General features: G+C 32.4%; 1 pseudogene; it reads left to right on the top strand.

Moving 5' to 3' along the window:
- Positions 1 to 1,975: 1,975 nt before the first annotated feature.
- LOC141492286 (ADP-ribosylhydrolase ARH1 pseudogene) lies at positions 1,976 to 17,851 on the top strand (annotated as a pseudogene).
- The last annotated feature ends 1,465 nt before the right edge of the window (positions 17,852 to 19,316 follow it).

Here is a 19,316-nt window from a genome sequence, read left to right as displayed (position 1 = left end):
TCAATTATCTGCATAGTTACTAATCCTCAACTGAAATGAAGGAATCTTTAAAAATCAATAAAGAAAATGCAAGATGGCTTTGTTAAATTAGAATTGGCATATGCTAAAAGTATAATTTGATAGACTTTATTGATTCTGGACATATCCCCTTCAATGGGTGTTTAACTATATATTTCACTGTACATGAGGGTTTTATTGATAAACATAGTAATCATTTTTTCTTTCCTGCTTGTAGTCACCCCATTTAGTAAAAATGACTGCATATATATTAACTGAAAGGAAGTATTCTGTTGTTGTAGATATAGAACAGAAGGACATGTAATATGAGGGAGGTCAGGGCCATCTGGTTACATTTTGCAAAATACTGTATAATTATTAATCTAACAGGCTCAGTCTCTCACCTAATTTATCCAAATTTCTATTTGTTTGGGGATTTTTTCCATATGAGAAATCTACTATATCTCTGTCTTAAGGGTATCAAAATGGGTTTCAGTCTTTTAGTTTAATTATATTATAGGCCAAGTGACTGAAACAATTTCACATTACTCATTCTGGTCAACAGAGTAAATAAACAGTACATTTTTACAGCTCCCCTCAAAAGAGAAATTAAAGCTTGTAACCTCTTAATGGAAAATATGAGTAAATGCTAAAGAAGATATATTAATAAAATGAAATATCTTTTCTCATTTTGGTCTACAGTCATAAAAATGAGCAATATAAACATCTATCTCCATAAAATTTAATGAAAAATGTAAATATTCTGCAAATTATATTTTAGCAATTTTTAAAGACATTGATAAATAATGGTGTATTCCCCAATATCATTGATGTCTCAAATACTAAGTAGAATGAAGAGGCCTTTACTCTTACTAGTCAAATTTCCTTAAATTATCTGAGCCAAAATTGTTGATTTCTTGTTGTTTTCCTTATGAAATCCAGTTAAAACATACGTAGTATCTCATATTATTGTGGAAATCAAAATAAATCATCTAAGTCAAAACAAATCATCTAAGTTAAAGTTTTTTTCTAATGGAAATGGTGGGGAGAAATATATATTTGTTAATCACCTGCTATGTATCAAGTATGATGATAAGCATTTTTTGATCCTAATAAAAAACCCTGGAAGGCAGGGAATGGTTTTATCTTCATTTTATAATTGAGGAAACAGAGGAAAAACAGATGTAAAATGACTTGCCTAGGGTTACATAGACAGTGTCTGATATCAAACTTGAACTTGATTCTTCAGGATTCCAGAACTAGTGCTTTGTAAATTGCCCTACTGCCAGAAAATGGACTTTCTATATATTATAATTATGATTAGTAAAAGCAATCTAATTTCAAATTTACATTAATGTTGTTTCAAGATGACAAAAATGTTTTTAAAAAACTGAAACAAAAGAAATTTACGTATATATGGCCTTTGGCTTTGTTTAGAAGTGTAAAAACTCCTTGAGAGAAAGAACTATCCTATTTTTGTATTTACCTCCATTACTTGGCAAATAGCATATACATAATAAATGTGACTAATAGTTTATTGATTATTCAAATTAAAGTTTGAGAGGAAATAGAGAGGAAATGGAATTTGAGGCTGAAATATAACAGAGAAAGACATTGTAATTCAAAGAGAGGGCCTGAGGCTTAGAGCAATCATAATCTTATCAAGCCCTCCAACATTTGCCAAATCCTAGATGCCTTGAAGTTAAGAGGACTCAAAAAGTTGATCCTAGATACAGGTTAATTTAATTAGATCTTCCATAGCACTTACCCCCATTTTTCCTTGAAACTTTTAGGTCTCTTGCTGTTTCTTTATGTCTGTTCATGTTTTCAGTTTGTTTGTTTATTTATGAGATCATATTGATTCCTTCACAAATGTTATCTCTTGAAGCCTTACCATTTCCTAGCTGGGTTGAGATTATACTCACTGAATATCCTCTTTGGCAGGCCCTAGAAGGATGATGAACTTACAAATCGAGTGATGGACTGTATGAGCAAAGTGATGAAGGTACGACATCACTTGGACTCAAGAAAGATATTTTAGCCATAACAATTCTTGAAGATCATATAATAAGTCATAGAAGATTTAAAATATATTTTCCCTTTACCCACATACTTCATCTGCTCTTGTAGTGTACCCAAAAAAGTTCTTCACCTCAGTATTGACAGAGTTGATACCCTAAATTCATTTTGTTTTAGGCTGACAATTACATCCTAGTCACAAACACTACTTGTGTTTTAGAAGAAAAAGGAAAAAAGACTAGATTGAACCATTATGAACTGGAGGACCCCACCAACCTCTGGCTCGAAAAAGAATTAAAGCCTGGTTCTTTCCAATTTTCACTCTGGGAACCCAGTGCTAAGTTTCTCTGCACAAACTTCGAAGGTATAGTCATTTTATCCTACTAGAGCAGAGGATATTTTGATCCATTTAGCTATTCAGCAAGTCCATATAGTCTATCTTTTTTGGGACAGTCTTCTCAATGCACTATGAAACAGTGCACTTGACCAACTGAGTTTTCCTCCTTGAATTTTCTTCTTGGTTCATACCTATGTAAACTCCAAGAATGCTTATCTGATGACTAAGATTGTACATTTGGACCTCTTTGGGATTGGGAGAAACTATTCCATATTAAATTGATTATACTTGTGAGAAAAATCAAGAAGTAAATTTCAATTATTTGAAAGATTCATCACAACCCTAATAATGCCAGGCAAATGATTGCACTGAGCATTTAAGTATATCCCACTGTGTGACAGATAGGCAGTGTGGTAGGCATTGGGGGGATAAAGAGGTGTAGATATAAAAATGAGACAATCATTGACCTTAAAGCTTTTTATTTTCATCATCTGAGATTTATCGAGGCAAACTAACACATTATTTTTCATGGATAACCCTGGCCACTGGTCTCTTACAGGAGGGAGGACCTTAAAGAGAGGAGTTCCAATAGGTGAAGAGGACATTCCATGAATGGATAAAAGAATTGGTTAACCAAACAATGATGCACTGTCAGATAAATCTTCTGCTAAATATTATTTGGTTATAAGTACCACATTCCCTTCAAGTCATATTATCATATAGACTTTAATTTGATCATAGAGAAATTTCTGAAATACTTATATTTATTGATGTATAAATATATAATCATTTAATTAGATAACAAAGGTGCATTTATACATGCACATAGCTATACACAAACCATATACAAGTATCTATATGAACATTACACAAATATTCTAAATATATATTTGGATAGGTAACCATAGATATTCCTATAACTATTTATCTCACTATCTTTCTCCATTTATATGGGGAGAGAGAGACAGAGACAGAGACAGAGAGAGAGAGAGAGAGAGAGAGAGAGAGAGAGAGAGAGAGAGTAGCCTGTCATAATTTAAATACCAGAAAAATACATGGATTATTATTGATTACTCATTCTAAGAAGATCTAAAATTTCATAAACTTTTCCAGATAGATACTAGGGAATACAGATATTGAAATTTCTCAAGTTTCTGAAACAAATTGTGCTTATCCAAATTCATAAATTATAATTACCATGCTAACCAGTCAACTAGTATGAATATATTAACTGAGAAGTAGAAATGGACTAAGATCTTGTTAGATTATGAGAAGAGCAATACTAATTCACCTCCACTGCTAATACATAACCAAATAGAATTCATAATACAAATTTATATTAAGAAAGACTTTAAAAGTCATCCAGTCCTAACTTTTCCTTTTATAGATATGAAAATTGAGTCACCAAGAAACTAAACAATTTTGACCCAAATGCTGCAGATTATAGACACATATAAATGTGCTCATTCCATTACCAGTGTGGGTTAGTTAGTTTTCAGCATCAAAACAATTCAGTAGGTTTAGAAGACAAGTGGGATAAAGGGGTTTTCTGAGGGTTCAGATTTAATAAACCACATTTACATCAGGCAACGCTAGGTAAAATTATGAAGTATACAAAATTTGTCTTTGACACATTTCATTTATCCCCATCCAGAGGTCAAAATGAGGATGTGGTGACTCAAGAACTGCAACTGAAGAAGCACAAATAATTAGAGAAGAGTACATTGACCTGGAATTAGGAAAAAGAGTTCAAATTTGACTTCACATATTTATTGGCTATGTAATCCAGGACCAGTCATTTAACCTCTGTTTGCTTAATTTCTTCGATGGTAAATTTGGAATATAATCAACTTGCATTACAGAGTTGTGAATTTATAGTGTCAAGTACATAGTACACACTATATAGATGTTTATTCTTTTTCCCTCCCATGCTTGTTTATTGAATTTCTTTGATTAGAAGCTGAGAAATATCTGGGGTCAAAATCGAGGGGAAAAAAGTCAGCTGATACATATTTATACTTGATAAAGAAATATTGAATTAGGGTGATGAAAATTTCTGTACCCTTTGACCTGAGGTCTCATGTAGTTCTTTTTCCAAACAAGAAAATAATCTGATAGTCTACTACCATATTAAAATGTTCATGAGGTGGGTGGAAATTGTAAAATTCAAAATCTTATAAAAATGATAGGTAGAAATTGAAAATCAAATGCAATATTTTTATAATAAAAAGAAAATGAAAGAAAATTCATGAATCAACGAATTCCTGGATTTTTTTTTAAAAAATAGAAACAATGGAAGCAGAGCCAAAATTTCCAGATACGTGCATTCAGATTTAAATTTCTTTTTTGTTGTTCTTTTTAGGTTTTTGCAAGGCAAACCGGGTTAAGTGGCTTGCCCAAGGCTGCACAGCTAGGTAATTATTAAGTATCTGAGGCTGGATTTGAACCCAGGTACTCCTGCCTCCAGGGCTGGTGCTTTATCCACTGCACCACCTAGCTGCCCCCAGATTTAAATTTTTAAAAATAAACATTAATCCAATATAACAATTCTACTTTTTTTTTTTAAAGTATATTTGCCGGGCGGCTAGGTGGCATCTATCTACTGCACCACTTAGCTACCTTTCCCCCAGTGGTTGCTTTTAATAGAAGAAATAGTTTCTAACTGGAGCTCTTATGACTTCAGATTGACTCCAAAAAGGGATGTAGAAGGATAGGATCTTTTTCTGTCTTGGTATCAATGTGAAACCACTTAAATGACAGCTAACACAAAGGCCTTGTCTAGGTAAGTCTATCCCAAGAGACACTTGACTACCCTTACCTTTCTCATGGGATCCCTTTCTTTTAGTAGATGACACCTTCAAAACCTTTTTATTTCTGCATAGAGATAGCAGTAGTAAACCACTGGCATATTGGAAAGGTGGTCACTAGGGTGGCAGGAGATGAAAAATAAGCAATTTGACTGATTATACAAAGAGATGAGTTCTAGTATTAGTTAAGATAATGCCAAATCCTGGTGAAATATGCAATGATCAACCATGAAAACACTGTAAAGAGGAGTTAACTGCAAATCTCCCACTAAGAATATTTTAGTAGCTATAGGTTACGTTATTGAATTATATGTTAATTATTATGCCAATGTGTATTATGATTCTTTTATGCTTAGCTTTTCCTATCCTTTACTATAAATTCCTATCCTTTACCTGATTCATGTCATACATTTAATACCTATTTTATTTTCTCCTTTGGGTTCACCTAGATAAAAGCCAAAGCTCATACTATTATATGCATTCCTCCACAAAAGATAATGGAAGTTTTCTAATGAGCCAGTGAGTATAGGAATAGAGAACTTAATCCCCCTAATTAGGAAAAGGTCCCTCCTGCAGTGAATCTGGTAGAGAATGAAGGGAATGGGGCTAGTAATCCCTGCTAGTCACAGTAATAGTTCTTCAATTCTGAATTAGAATTTCAAGTACAAGAAAACAAATTTAAGTAAGAGCCTTTCTCAATTCTCCTGAGATTGTATCTCAAAGGTTATTATTTTAATTTAACTAATATGAGTTGAGGGATATATATGTTGATGAAACACACTTCCTCTGGGGGAAAATATAATTTATTACATCACACTTTCAATATTATCCAAAAGTTCAGTTTTGTTGTATCCATTCATGGCTGAGTTTTCATGACCGTACTTAAGAGTTTTCTTGGCAAAGATACTGAAGAGGTTTGCCCTTTTCTTTTTCTAACTCATTTTATAGATGAGGAAACTGAGAGAAAATATCAAGTTAAGTGACTTGCCCATGGGGACAGAGCTATTGTCAGAGACTGGATTCGAAGTCAGGATTCCCTTGACTCCAGTCCCAGTTCTCTATCCACTTCACCACCTAAAAATTCAGTAAATATAACAAACAATATGAAAAGGTAGTCTTAGGTTTTATTGAGACAAACATTTTATTTTGGTATGTAGTCCTTCTCTAGACTGCCATTGGCTACCCATTAGTCATATTGGCCCCATCTGTGCTTTTTGTGATATTCTCAAGACACCAAAATTAGGGGTCATATTAGGAAAATTGAAAGAATTGTATAAATACCAGAGAAAAGAATGTGGCAGTACAGAAATTGGAATGATAAATTATTAAAGAATTTGATTGATTATCATGGGAAGGAAATTCAGCTTCCAATGAATTCCCCATTCAGAAAACTTTATTTTTGAAATGGGGGAATATAAAGAAACAGAAATAAACCTTTTCTGCAATTAAAAGTTCAGAAAAGTAGAATAGATTATCTGGTCAGTATTTTCCACCCCAACACCCACTTATTTTTAAATTTTATTTATTGATTGATTCATTTATTGATTCCTTCCTTCGTTATTTTTTTTTAATTTAGTGCAATTATTAAGAGCCTGAGGTCAAATTTGAATTCAGGTCCTCCTGACTCCAGGGCAGGTGTTCCAACACCTACTTAAAATGGGGATTTAAAAACAAAGACTAAGGGGCGGCTAGGTGGCGAAGTGGATAGAGCACCGGCCCTGGAGTCAGGAGTACCTGAGTTCAAATCTAGCCTCAGACACATAATAATTACCTAACTGTGTGGCCTTGGGCAAACCACTTAACCCCCATTACCTTGCAAAAAAAAAACACTAAAAAAAAAAGAGACTGGATCATCAGTTGTCAAAGAAATTTTAGTTCTTCAGGAATAATAGACCACATTGCTGATAAGGTTGCTTCCAAATCTAGAATTCTGTGATTTTAAATGCAATTATGACCTGATCCATAAAAGATACAGAGTATTATCTAGTCATCAGTTTTGAAGGTAGCACCCCTAGGGGTGGCTAGGTGGCATGGTGGATAAAGCAATGGCCTTGGAGTCAGGAGTACCTAGGTTCAAATCCGGTCTCAGACACTTAACAATTACCTAGCTGTGTCGTCTTGGGCAAGCCACTTAACCCCATTTATCTTGCAAAAACCTAAAAAAAAAAATAAAGGTAGCACCCCTTAGTTAAAATTCAAAAGGCATAAAGTGACCACATTCTAAAAGATTCATTTGTAGCTTTCAAGTGTAACACTATGCTCCTCAATGTAAATAGCATTTTGACCTCCTTAGAATCAATGACTTATACAAAACAGAGATAAATGAGAGCAAGGTGGATTTCTCTGAACAATTTCTCTTAAGACCTTAGTGATAACTGCATATTCAATTCATTTGGAATAATTTAATAAAACATGCCTTTCTATGCCCCTTTATACCTCAGAGGTGCAGATGCAGAGTCACTGGTCCTTGACAATGAAAGAAAAGTTTCTTGGGAAGCTCAGGGACAATAAAGATAGACTGCATAGTTAGGAGAGTGTGCTTATGGATTGGTGTGGCAGCAGTAACATTGGAGCTTCGACAGCCTGGGACAAACTTGATTAATGTGCCAACAAACCATGTGGGCTTTTTGCACCTCTATTTATTTTCTTCCTTTTTAAAGAAGAAAAGACACTGTCATGGCAACCACTGTTAATATATCACATCATAGATTCACTGAGGTAGAAAATATCTTCATAAAGAAGTTGATTTGGTGATGTATATCCTCCAAGCTTTATTTTTAAGTTGATCAAGTAAATAGTAATTTCTAGATACAAAGTTAGCATGGTAATATTAAAAAAGTTTTAATTTTTGTTTTTCTTCATAAATACAAACAATTGTTTATGTGCTTACATATAAATGCAAATGTATTAATACAAAATTGAATATTATCCAACAAATATTTATTAATTTCTAATTAGGTATATGTGGCAGGCTCTAAGGAAACAATTGGAAATACAAAAACAAAAATGAAAATAATCCATTCCCTCAAGTAACTTACATACTGTCAGAAAAAGGTTTCTTTTTTTAATTAAAGAGTAAAAAACTGTACACAAATATGGACTGAAAGATAATTTCTGGATCCATATAATGAATTATCTACAATTATATTTGTAGTTAATTGGTAGTTCACGTAAGAGAGTTTCTACTTTATATATATATATATATATATATATATATATATATATATATATATATATATTTATCGTCATTTATCCATAATTGTTTTCTATAGACTAAGCAAAGTTTAAAGTGTCATATAATATAGAAACAAATATTTATTGTGTCATTCCAGACATATTTAATGGAGATAGCCATAATAATATTTATATAACATGCCACATTCTGCAAACTTTTTCTGTTGCTCACTTTTCCTTTATTTAATATTGAAAATATCATTGAGGGTTATTGTAATGCAACATATCTACCCACAAAATATCCATCTTCTTCTTGTGGTAGAATGTTTCACAGCAGGACACTAAAATGAAATAATCCTTTGGTGAGATTTATAAATTAACTGCTTAAATAAATTAGCCAGAATATATATATATATATATATATATATATATATATATATATATATATATATATATATATGGATGACAATACACTTCTATCATATCAGCAATTTCTCTACATATTTTAGAAGTAAAATATAATGAAGTTAATAATATACCAACCCATTACCTATGTTCTCACAAATATCTATATTTTACAAATTTCAAATTAGGTGCTAGAAATTATAAATTTTCCAAATCCTCTCTATGGTGGTTTCTGACTATTAAAATTATTTGGTCCATTCTATTTTTAATGAATAAATGAGACACCATTCACATGGTAGTGGAGTCATTAAAATGCTAAGCAGTGCATCTAAAAGATATTCTCTTCTTATGCAGTGAGATTGCCTGAGAGAATGCTGCATGAGTTAATGAGTCAAAGAATAATTTTGACATGGTTTCAGTTTCTGAAATCAATAGCAATAATAGGGGAGTCTAGGTGGTATAGTGGATAAAGCACTGGCCTTGGAGTCAGGAGTACCTGAGTTCAAATCTGATCTCAGACACTTCATAATTACCTAGCTGTGTGGCCTTGGGCAAGCCACTTAACCCCATTTGCCTTGCAAACCCCCCTAAAATAATAATAATGATAATAATAATAATTTCTATTAATTCTATAATTCTATTAATATTAAATTAATATTAAATTAAATATTAATAATTCTATTAATATTCTATTGATTCTATTGATATTAGATTAAATAAAGACTATTTGACCTTGACTATATAAAATTGTTTTAAACTGGTTTCCCCAATTTACTAAGTTTGTAATCAGTTTGGTGCTATATTTCTTCCTGCTTTCTTTTATTGTTTTAGCTTTTAATTCTATAGCACTAGTATTTCTTTAAGGTCACAATTCATTGATCAAGTAATAAAGTTGTTGATATCGAGAAATCAGGTATTTCCTCAAATATTCCAGCCTATACTGAAGAAAATCAATAAATTCCATCAAAGTACTAATGAAAATATAGTTGAAAAAAGTTAAAAAAGCTCACTACTGTCAATCTCTTACCACAAAACGTCTTAATTCATCCTCATAAAATGTACAAAGAGAAAGGCAAGTGTACGAGATAATAATTTATCTATAACTAGCAGACCAATGTCAACTGCTCAGGCATTGTGACCCACAAAATTTCAGACTGAGAACTGAAGCAGATTTTGTAATTAAATAAATAGAAATACAGTAGAACATAAATAATGTGTGGTTTCCTAAGTCAATATGCAGCCCTCTAGAAATGTTATGTATGGTTAGTGCCCTCTTTTCTATTTGAGTTTGATGCTATTAGTATATACTTCTTGAAATTGGAAGAACAAAAAAAAAAATAAATACATAATAAAAAATACCTGCTAAATATTTCTATGTCGGAGAAAAAAATTATTGACAAAATTGCAAGAAGACAATTGTACTAAAGTTTAGAAAAGAGGTAATTTTTATTGATCATACTACTTTTCCCTCTAATACTATAGCAAAACTGTTGTCAATAAGAAAAAGCATACATGAGCCTATATCTTAGCAGCTTTATAAAGATATTGAACATCTACCTTTAAAATGTTTTGGAATTTAAAAAAAAACACTAATATACATGTAAGCCTTTTTCTTTTTTTTGTTCTTAAGACAATGGAACATATAGAAATTAATCTAAGGCATATTGCTCAATAAGTTCCACTGATCTGGGAATCCAAATAACTTGAACCACATTGAAAAATCATGGGCTAGGGGCAGGCTAGGTGGCATGGTAGATTGAGCACGGACCGACCTTGGAGTCAGGAGGACCTGAATTCAAATCCAGTCTCAGAATTTAATAATTACATCCCCGTGAGACCTGAGGCAAATCACTTAACCCCATTACCTTAAATTAAAATAAAAAAAAGAAAAGTCATGAGCTAAATTGGATGCTAAAAATGGAAAAATGGATTTCATTCAAGATATACTTAATATCCAATGTGATAAATGTGCAGCCTTATTATGTTTTCTGGTTTTTTTTGTTTGTTTGTTTTTGTTTTCAGGATTTTGCAAGGCAAATGGGGTTAAGTGGCTTGCCCAAGGCCACACAGTTAGCTAATTAGTAAGTGTCTGAGTCTGGATTTGAACTCAGGTATTCTTTACCCCAGGGCCAGTGCTCTATCCACTGCGCCACCTAGCCACCCCATGTAGCCTTATTATGAAGAATTAATGCATCAAAATCTTTAAACCTCATGACAGATTATGTAAAAAAGAGGGCATATTGCTTAACAAAAATCTTTTATAGGATTTTTATTAAAAGTAATAATAATATTATGAAAATTGTGATGAATTACCGATCTTCAATTAATAAGCAGGATAGTTTGGAAGAAACAAATAAGAAATTAGGAACTCTAACTAGGAGATGACAAAACTTTAGAAGTAAGGTAACAGGCATCTGGCTTAGGGTAATGGAAATAGAAGTGAAAGGGTAGAGATAGTTCAAAGGATGTTTGGAAGGCAGAATTTGTAATATTTAATAAAATGAATGACTCATGTGACATAAGAGGAGTCAAATGTAGCTGTAAGATTCTTGTTTATAGTTAAAAGAAAAATGGAAGAATCATTGACATAAACAAGGAAATAGAGACAGATAACATAGTGGATCCAAAGATGTTGAAATGGAAAGTAAGTAAATATTATACTTCCTAATCAAGATCTATTCTCTTTGAACTTCAAACTCTGAATTTAATCATATTTATGTCAAATTACAATGTTTAGCAATGGATACTTCTTGAGGTAGATTTTTGGATATGTATGAGATTTGAAGATGGTATCTGTGATTCCTGGGGAAAAAAAGGTAGCAGTCGAATCTTTCTGAACTTTACTTAATATTTTTGTTGAATCTGAGATCAGCTATGTTAGGGTCTACAAGTATTTTCATGTTTGAGGAGAAGGTGTATTTTAGTATTCCTTCCTCTCCAATACTCTCTAATCTTTTCTTTGGAAGCAAGTTATTTTTAAATTAGAAGGAGGCAAGTATAAGAATGACATAAAGTGAAAATGTCCAAATTCTTACAGAAAGATATTCTTTATTTAAGAAAAAGAATTTCTATTAAAAAATAAACTTTTCATGTAAGATAAATAAGCAGATAGAAAACAAGTTCAATGAAGGGAGCAGAACCAAGAGAACAATATATACATTCACAAAAACATTGTGAGATGATCAACCTTAATGGAAGCAGCTCCTCTCAGCAGTTCAGAGAGCTAACCATATTAGCCCGGCTATGGACAATGTTAATCCACATCCAGAAGAAGAAAAACAAAGACACTAAAAAAAACAATTCTTCAGAATGTGATGAAAATTTTACAAATATTATCTCTTATATATATATATATATGTATATATATATGTCTTCCCCTTAATCCTAATTCTCCATAACTAAAAATCACTAATATGTATACATGCTTATCTAAAATATGTCTGTTCAGTGCTAAAGTAACTGTTTACCACTGAGGGGAGGGGGATGGTAAGGGAAGGTGAAAGGAAATTTTGTAACTTAAAAATATACATGTGCATATGGATGAAAATAAATTTATTGATTCATTTTTTAAAAATTCAAAAAAAGAAAATAAGTTTAAAAAGTCCAATAACTGACTATATCTTGCAGTAGTTGGAATATTGAAAGAAAGTTAATAGTAATGTCAGAGTCACCATTACTGTAATGTAATCTGGGAAAATCTTTGGATTCTTTAGATGTAAAGGATTATGTTCGACCTTGGTTTTAAGAAAGGCACTTAGGATTGTATGAGTGCTTTATGTCTCTATGATATAATTTTATATGTATATGCTTTTATATCTGTGTGTGAGTGACTATATATGCACATGTATCTACATGTATATATATATATATATGTGTGTGTGTGTGTATTCAAATGTATATATATAATTATTTGTATGTATTTATGAATGTGTATATATTCCTACCCTGGAAGAAGAGACAATGTGACACATGAAATTACTCTAATTTTGGCAGGTAAATGTAGTGTAAATGTAGATCCTGGACTGACTCTTAAAAGTTGATGACTATATCAATAGAATTGGACTGTACTTAGGAAACTGGAAAGATTTTGGCTAGAGGACCAAACAGTCATACTTATCATTCAGTTCTGGCAAGTTTAATTAGAGGAGAGTTGATCACCACATATTGACTTTTTCCCACAAGGTTATTGTTTCTTGGGAAGGTCGTATTGTCAAGGAAGTGTGTTGCATTCAGAGTAAAGAAAAATTGGGTAAAAATTTCACTTCTGCCACAATTTATGTAGTCATCATTAAGTAATTGAGCCCTCTTTGACTCAGATGCTTTATCTCTTAAAAGGAAGATATTAGATTTCAAACATTCCTTTTAATTCTTAAACTTAAAATGTTGAAATATTGAAATATATCAGAACTTATATATTCATATGAGTTGCATTTCATTCAAAATTTTCATTTTGGATTAGTAGATTCTTATTAAAACTACTACTATTGCTTATATGTTACAGAATTTGGAACTGCTATTCCAAATACATATTCACATACACACAACTGACTCAGTAATGGGTAACTGACTTTCTAATGATACTGATCTTAAGTCTCAACTGGTGCACTCCTGCCATGATTATAAGCTAATATTAATTAATTAGTTAAAGTTATTTTTAATGAATCTTTACTTAAGAAAAAATAGGGATATACTTTCATCACATTAACTATAGTGTTGAAATAATCTGAATTCATACTAATAAACCATGTATAGTATAGGAGTAATTCATACCTAGATTTTAGAAGATTAGGACAATTTTCTTCCCTTGAGAGGTATTTTTGGTATGCCCTTACAGTTTATGCTAGTCTCTGTGTAGAATCCTCACACTTCCTTTCCTAACTGTAATGTAGTTTATTCTTAGCTGGTAAATCAGATCCTGCCATCAGAATTGAAATTCTGCAATTATTTTTAGGGACACTGCTAAGAACCCCATGAGAAGTCCAAAATTGTCCATTATTTCAAAATTCACAAATTGTTTTCTAGTGGAAGGGAGAAGATTAGAGAGAGACCTTATCACCCAAAGAACTCATTCAAAAAAGTATGGCTAGAAATGTTTACATGTTTCCTTGAGACAATGATGAAACCCTGAATTGGTTTTCTAATTTATCTGTACCCTATACATCAAAACTGACTCTCATCAACAAATCCTAATATACTTCATCAACCAATTTGATGTATTTCTTGTAACATATCATTTTATTTCATTTAATGGTTTTCCCTATTTCAAAAATGAGTGACAACTTTTTCCATCATATTTAATACTTTTATATGTTTAATTGATTCAATAGGGGTAGTCTAAACTTATAATGGTATCAGAACAAGAACATAATATTGTTTAATTTAGTAATGATGATAGCTGACTCTCATATTCTTTTTAAAATTTGAGGGTGCTTTGCAAATTTATTAATTTTGCTCCTGAGAACATTCCTGTGAGATACTTGATGTTATAATCCCTATTTTTCAAAGAAGGAAATTTAATCTGAGAAAGGTTGTGACTTCTATGGAATGGCTTTGTTTTGAAGCAAAATTTGAACTCAATTGAACCCATTAATAGGGTTTAGAATGATTGATTGATAGATTTAGTTGACTCTCATTCTTAAATGATTTTTGTAGCTCTTATCTGGAATCTTTAGGGCTAATTCTGTTAAAATCCAGGTCCATTTCAAAGCATCTTAGGAGGATGAAATTGATCTTAGACACAGACAAAAGGAATTTAATTCTATTTTTTGCTGTTGTTGTTATTAAGATGGATGATTGACTGACTTCTCAAACTGGCTCCTGATAATGAGGTGGATGGGTGGTCCAAAAAATGTTTCAATCAATTGGATCAGGACTGGAATAATAATTATAATTATTAGAATGATAATGAAAATGATATAGAACTTTAATGATGACTCTTCAAATGAGCATTCTCAATTTGAATTTATAATTTAGGTTATGATTGCTGATAAATTATATTTCCTTATGATTACATTTAATATGAAAAATCTAGAACTATTCCTGAATTTTTTAAAAAAATTATTATACCTATATGATATTATAATCCCTTTAAAATCTTCAAAAGATCTTAAAACTCCATTTCATCTATGGAGAAATTTTTTTCATTCTAGATAGAAAAAATTATTTGAAAATAAGCTCCATAATATCAGATATTGTCTACTTTTTAGCATTATATCCCCAGCTTTGCATGAAGTTGGCACTTAATAGTTTATTTTTAAATTTTAATTAGATTTAATTTATCTGAATATATAATTCATACTCACCTTTCAGTTTGTATCTCATCAAATTGTTCCCTCTTAAAATTAACAAATTTTAATTTAGTCTGGGAAAGTTAATTATCAAGATTCATGTATAATTGGAAACTCAAAAATATTGATTTGAAATTTTTTTAATGAATTCAAGTTGATTATTAGAAAATTTGTTTTGTACCTTTACAAATGTTTTCTTCATTATTGCTTATATGATTTACCCTCCCATCTTGACGGATACATTCCCATGTTATATCTGCCATTTTTGTTTAATTAATGTTTTCTTGGCATAAAAATGGAATAATTGCATATGTTTAAATTGATTAAATTTAACATTAATTTGACATTTTCAATTAAAATCAAATTTATTGCTATATTTATGAAGATGTGAGTTTTTGTCTTGTTTTCATTAGCAGTTTGCAACATCTCCATTCTGTTATGGTTTCCAATGCAGTCACCTTTAATGTTGAATTTTTGAAAATAGATAATTATTTAAGTTATGAGTGCTTTACTTTAAAGAAGAAGGGAAACCTATTTGTTAGACTGTGTAGAATTCTCATAGGCATACAAAGAAACTAGAAATGCTAATGCTTAGCTATATTAAATTATGCTGGACAAAATGCTGGGTGATGATAATGATTTCTTCAAGTTGCCAATTTTGACTTGCAAGATAATATAGTAAACAAATTTAAGTAATATATTAGCTCTTTTCTATTTTTAGTTTCTGTCATAACACTCTAAAGAAAGAATCCATTTTCCATTTTCTATCCATGAGAATAACAATAATGCATCCTAAGAAAGAGTTATAAAGCAGTCCAGGATGAATACACTAATTATACTCTCAAGCAGGATCTTATGAATCATAATTTTTCAAAACATGTATAATAACACATTTTTGCATTTCTAATTCTTTGAACTTTCAAACAATTATATATATTTGCTCAAAAGATCCTCACAAAACCCCTTAAATTATGTAGGTCAACTAAAATCTCCATTTTCCAATAAGAAAATAAAAAATGAGATTCAGTTGGGTTAAGTTACTTGCTAAACTAATATTACCCAGATAGTCAGGTAGTGGCAGGGCTGGCATTCAAATTTATTTCTTCTGACTGAAGCTCTCTTTTCACTACCATGTCACCTCATTATCCTAGTCAAGTTGAATATGAACAAGTGGGAAAAGACTAAGAATTGCATTTTATATTTAATATGAATGTTATTCATATGACTAGATCATATTTTTACTTTCCCAAATAACCAAATCACTGGGAAACCTAAGTCCTATTGACACCTTTTTCTCTGAAATTGAAAGTAATTGATCCTATTGAAAGCTTCCTAAATAGCCAAATGTAGTAGAATGTCTTTTCAAAGAAAATTGGTTTCAGGGGATAGAAATGTTATATTTCTGAAATGTTTCTAATGTTCTAAATGAAAAATCATACATGGGGGCGGTACAGTTATACCTGAAATATAACAAAACCTAGCTCTGCTGTTTAAAAGCATGTAATCAGGGAGTATGATTACATCTAAAAATGATTAAAATCAGTAATTTTATCTAAGAGGCATTAAAAGAGAAAATATGTATGAATTTATCTTGTTGAGTAATGTGTTGTTTTTCTAGTGTTGAACAAAACAATAAATAGGGCTTGAAAGCTACAATTTCGTTTTTCATGTAAAAAAAGTACCCCAGTAGACCCAGAGCAGGTGGGGAGACTTCTCTGTGCTGAAGCTGAGCCATTTCTGAGCCTCAGGCTCCTTGAACTTCAGTATGATTGTCTAACCATTCTAAACTGAGACTAATCCAAGGTCAAGTCCAAGAGCCCTTTCTTTTACTGGGATACACCATGTCTACTGGACTATTGAAGAGATATGTAGCTGTCATGGTACTAAGTACAGGAGGTGACTACTATCTAGTAGTGAGTAGAAGCACCAACAGCCTGCCAACCTTGGAGGATTGGATGCCATCAATATTGAAGGTGGAAGAGTCCTTGATGATTCAGTGCTGCTACAGCAGAAGTCCTCATAGCTGCTGGGAAAGAAGAAAACTTAACTTGGATGTATTCCTTTATAGTGAGACACTATAAAGTAGGCATAAATGATATGATTGACCAGGTTCCAGGTGGTGTCAGTATATTCAATTCTTTGAAGTTGGAGCCAGATGAACCCAATGGATGGAGGATTCGATTGAACAACCACAAAGAATCTGTGGCACTGCCACACACATGCTATGGGTATTGGAATAAGATTCCCACACCATGAGCAACAGGATAGTGTGATCCAAATGAGCATTGAAAGTAGACACATGACCTCTTACCTACCATCCCATTGTCTAACCCGTGGCTGTCACCTCTGCTCTCTTATGCAGCAAATGGCCCCCTCAAAATGGGGGGGAAGATTGATGGAGTTGAAATAGAATCCAAAATACAATGTGCAGGTTAGTTTCTTTGTGCAATCAAATCTTAAATCCTTGGACTACTTCAAAGATCAAGGAGAAAAGTACTTAAAATTTCGAATGATTTCAAATGGCAGGCCTCTTATTTTCCCAAAAGCTTTTAGTGTGAAAGAGAGAGATCAATTCTATGAGTCAGTGAGTTATCCTGCCTGGAGAGGCAATAACAGATGCCCCTGTGATTGTCTATGATGCCATCCTTGCTACAGGAAATTGTTGGAAGGAACTTGCCCAGTGTACTGTTTCCATGGTGGGGACAGTGACTCTATAGCTGCCACTGCTGATTGATGGAGGGAGGGTCATGCATGGATTTAAAGGGGTTATCCATTCCAACTATAAATATATGCAGAGAATAATTCTAACCACCCTCTCTGTCTAATTTAGCAGTTAGCACAATGCCTTACATAAAGTAAGAACTTAATAAGTGTTTATTGACTGACAATTGTGTCTCACCATTTCCACAATCAAGATATTTAACTAAATAGTCACCAGATTTTAAAACATTACATTGCATTATCTTTGGAAGTTTGCTTCAATGCCCCATCCTCCCTGGATCCTATCCAATCCTATGCCAGCCTTCAATCTCCTGAGCTCTAAGAGTGGCAGTCTGAACTCTGAAGAAGTCTGATGTAGTATTTCAGGAGAGAAGGTGGAGGCAGTAGGGTCTTACTTTTGACTTATTTTCAGGTCTTACTTTTTATCGACTTAATTCTTCGAATGACAGAGACAGAGAAGTAGGGAAGGGAAAGGAAAAAGGAGAGGTTGGAGCAGAGCTAAAATGTGAACACAGAATTAGAATTTTTAATTGCAAAGGACTTCAGACATCTATTGAGTTAGAAATGTATGAAGCTTGAGGAGCATGGGGCAAAACAGGTAAGACCATAATTTTGTTTTAATGGCCTGTGAGGCTGTTGAACAATACCAGAGACAGTTACAGGATGACCAATCTATGTCCCTCTGTTTTGCTTCAAAACTGATTGCCACTTGGTTTAAGCCCACCATCAAAAATATTTGTAGTGGCCCAAAATGGTAACCAAACTAGAAAGAATAGTTCTCAAACTTTCTCATTGTAAAACATATTATATTTGTGTGTGTATGTAAATGTGTGTGTGTGTGTGTGTGTGTGTGTGAGAGAGAGAGAGAGAGAGAGAGAGAGAGAGAGAGAGAGAGAGAGAGAGTATTAGTAGAGGGAGCTCCATTATCTGTAACTTCTCTATAAAAATGAAATTTTATTTCCAGATTCTGTTTTTAAAATGAGGAGAGGGTAAAAAAAGTAAAGCTAGGTATTTAAAATGAAAATGAAGTTGGTCTCAAGCTATTACAAGGAAATATTCACAACAGTAAGTAATACTCTTTCCTTCCTATTGAAATGAATCTCACATATGAGGCATCAATATTGCTATCCCATCAAATGAATTAAAACAGGGTCCTGTCTGGTTATAAATTGCATTGATGATCATATTTTCAGAAAACTGTGAAAAGAGCTCTTTTGTTTTTTCTCTTTCCCCATTCTAAAGAAATGGTAATAGAAATGTTATAATTAAAGAAGGATAAAATACTGGGGAGGGGGGATAAATCCCAGACTTCCAACAGAGTTTACCACTTTGCTGGCAATTATCCTAAGTGCCTCCCCACTACTGTGAGCGAGAAGAGAAGCTGTTGTTCCTGCCACTTCTGCACTGTATGTTGCTATTTTATCCAATCTATTCCTGTAAATAAGTTCTCCAAAACCACTAAATACCCATTTCAAAAGCACTTCTTAAAGCAAAGTGCCCACTCTTCCCTCTTTCTCAGAATATGGCTCTTCTAGTGCCAAAAAGAAATCACAAAGCACAGATCACAGC

This window comes from Macrotis lagotis, chromosome 6, assembly GCF_037893015.1.
Source record: "Macrotis lagotis isolate mMagLag1 chromosome 6, bilby.v1.9.chrom.fasta, whole genome shotgun sequence".
NCBI classification, from domain to species: Eukaryota; Metazoa; Chordata; class Mammalia; order Peramelemorphia; family Peramelidae; genus Macrotis; species Macrotis lagotis.
This window is presented reverse-complemented; position numbering and strand designations above follow the sequence as displayed.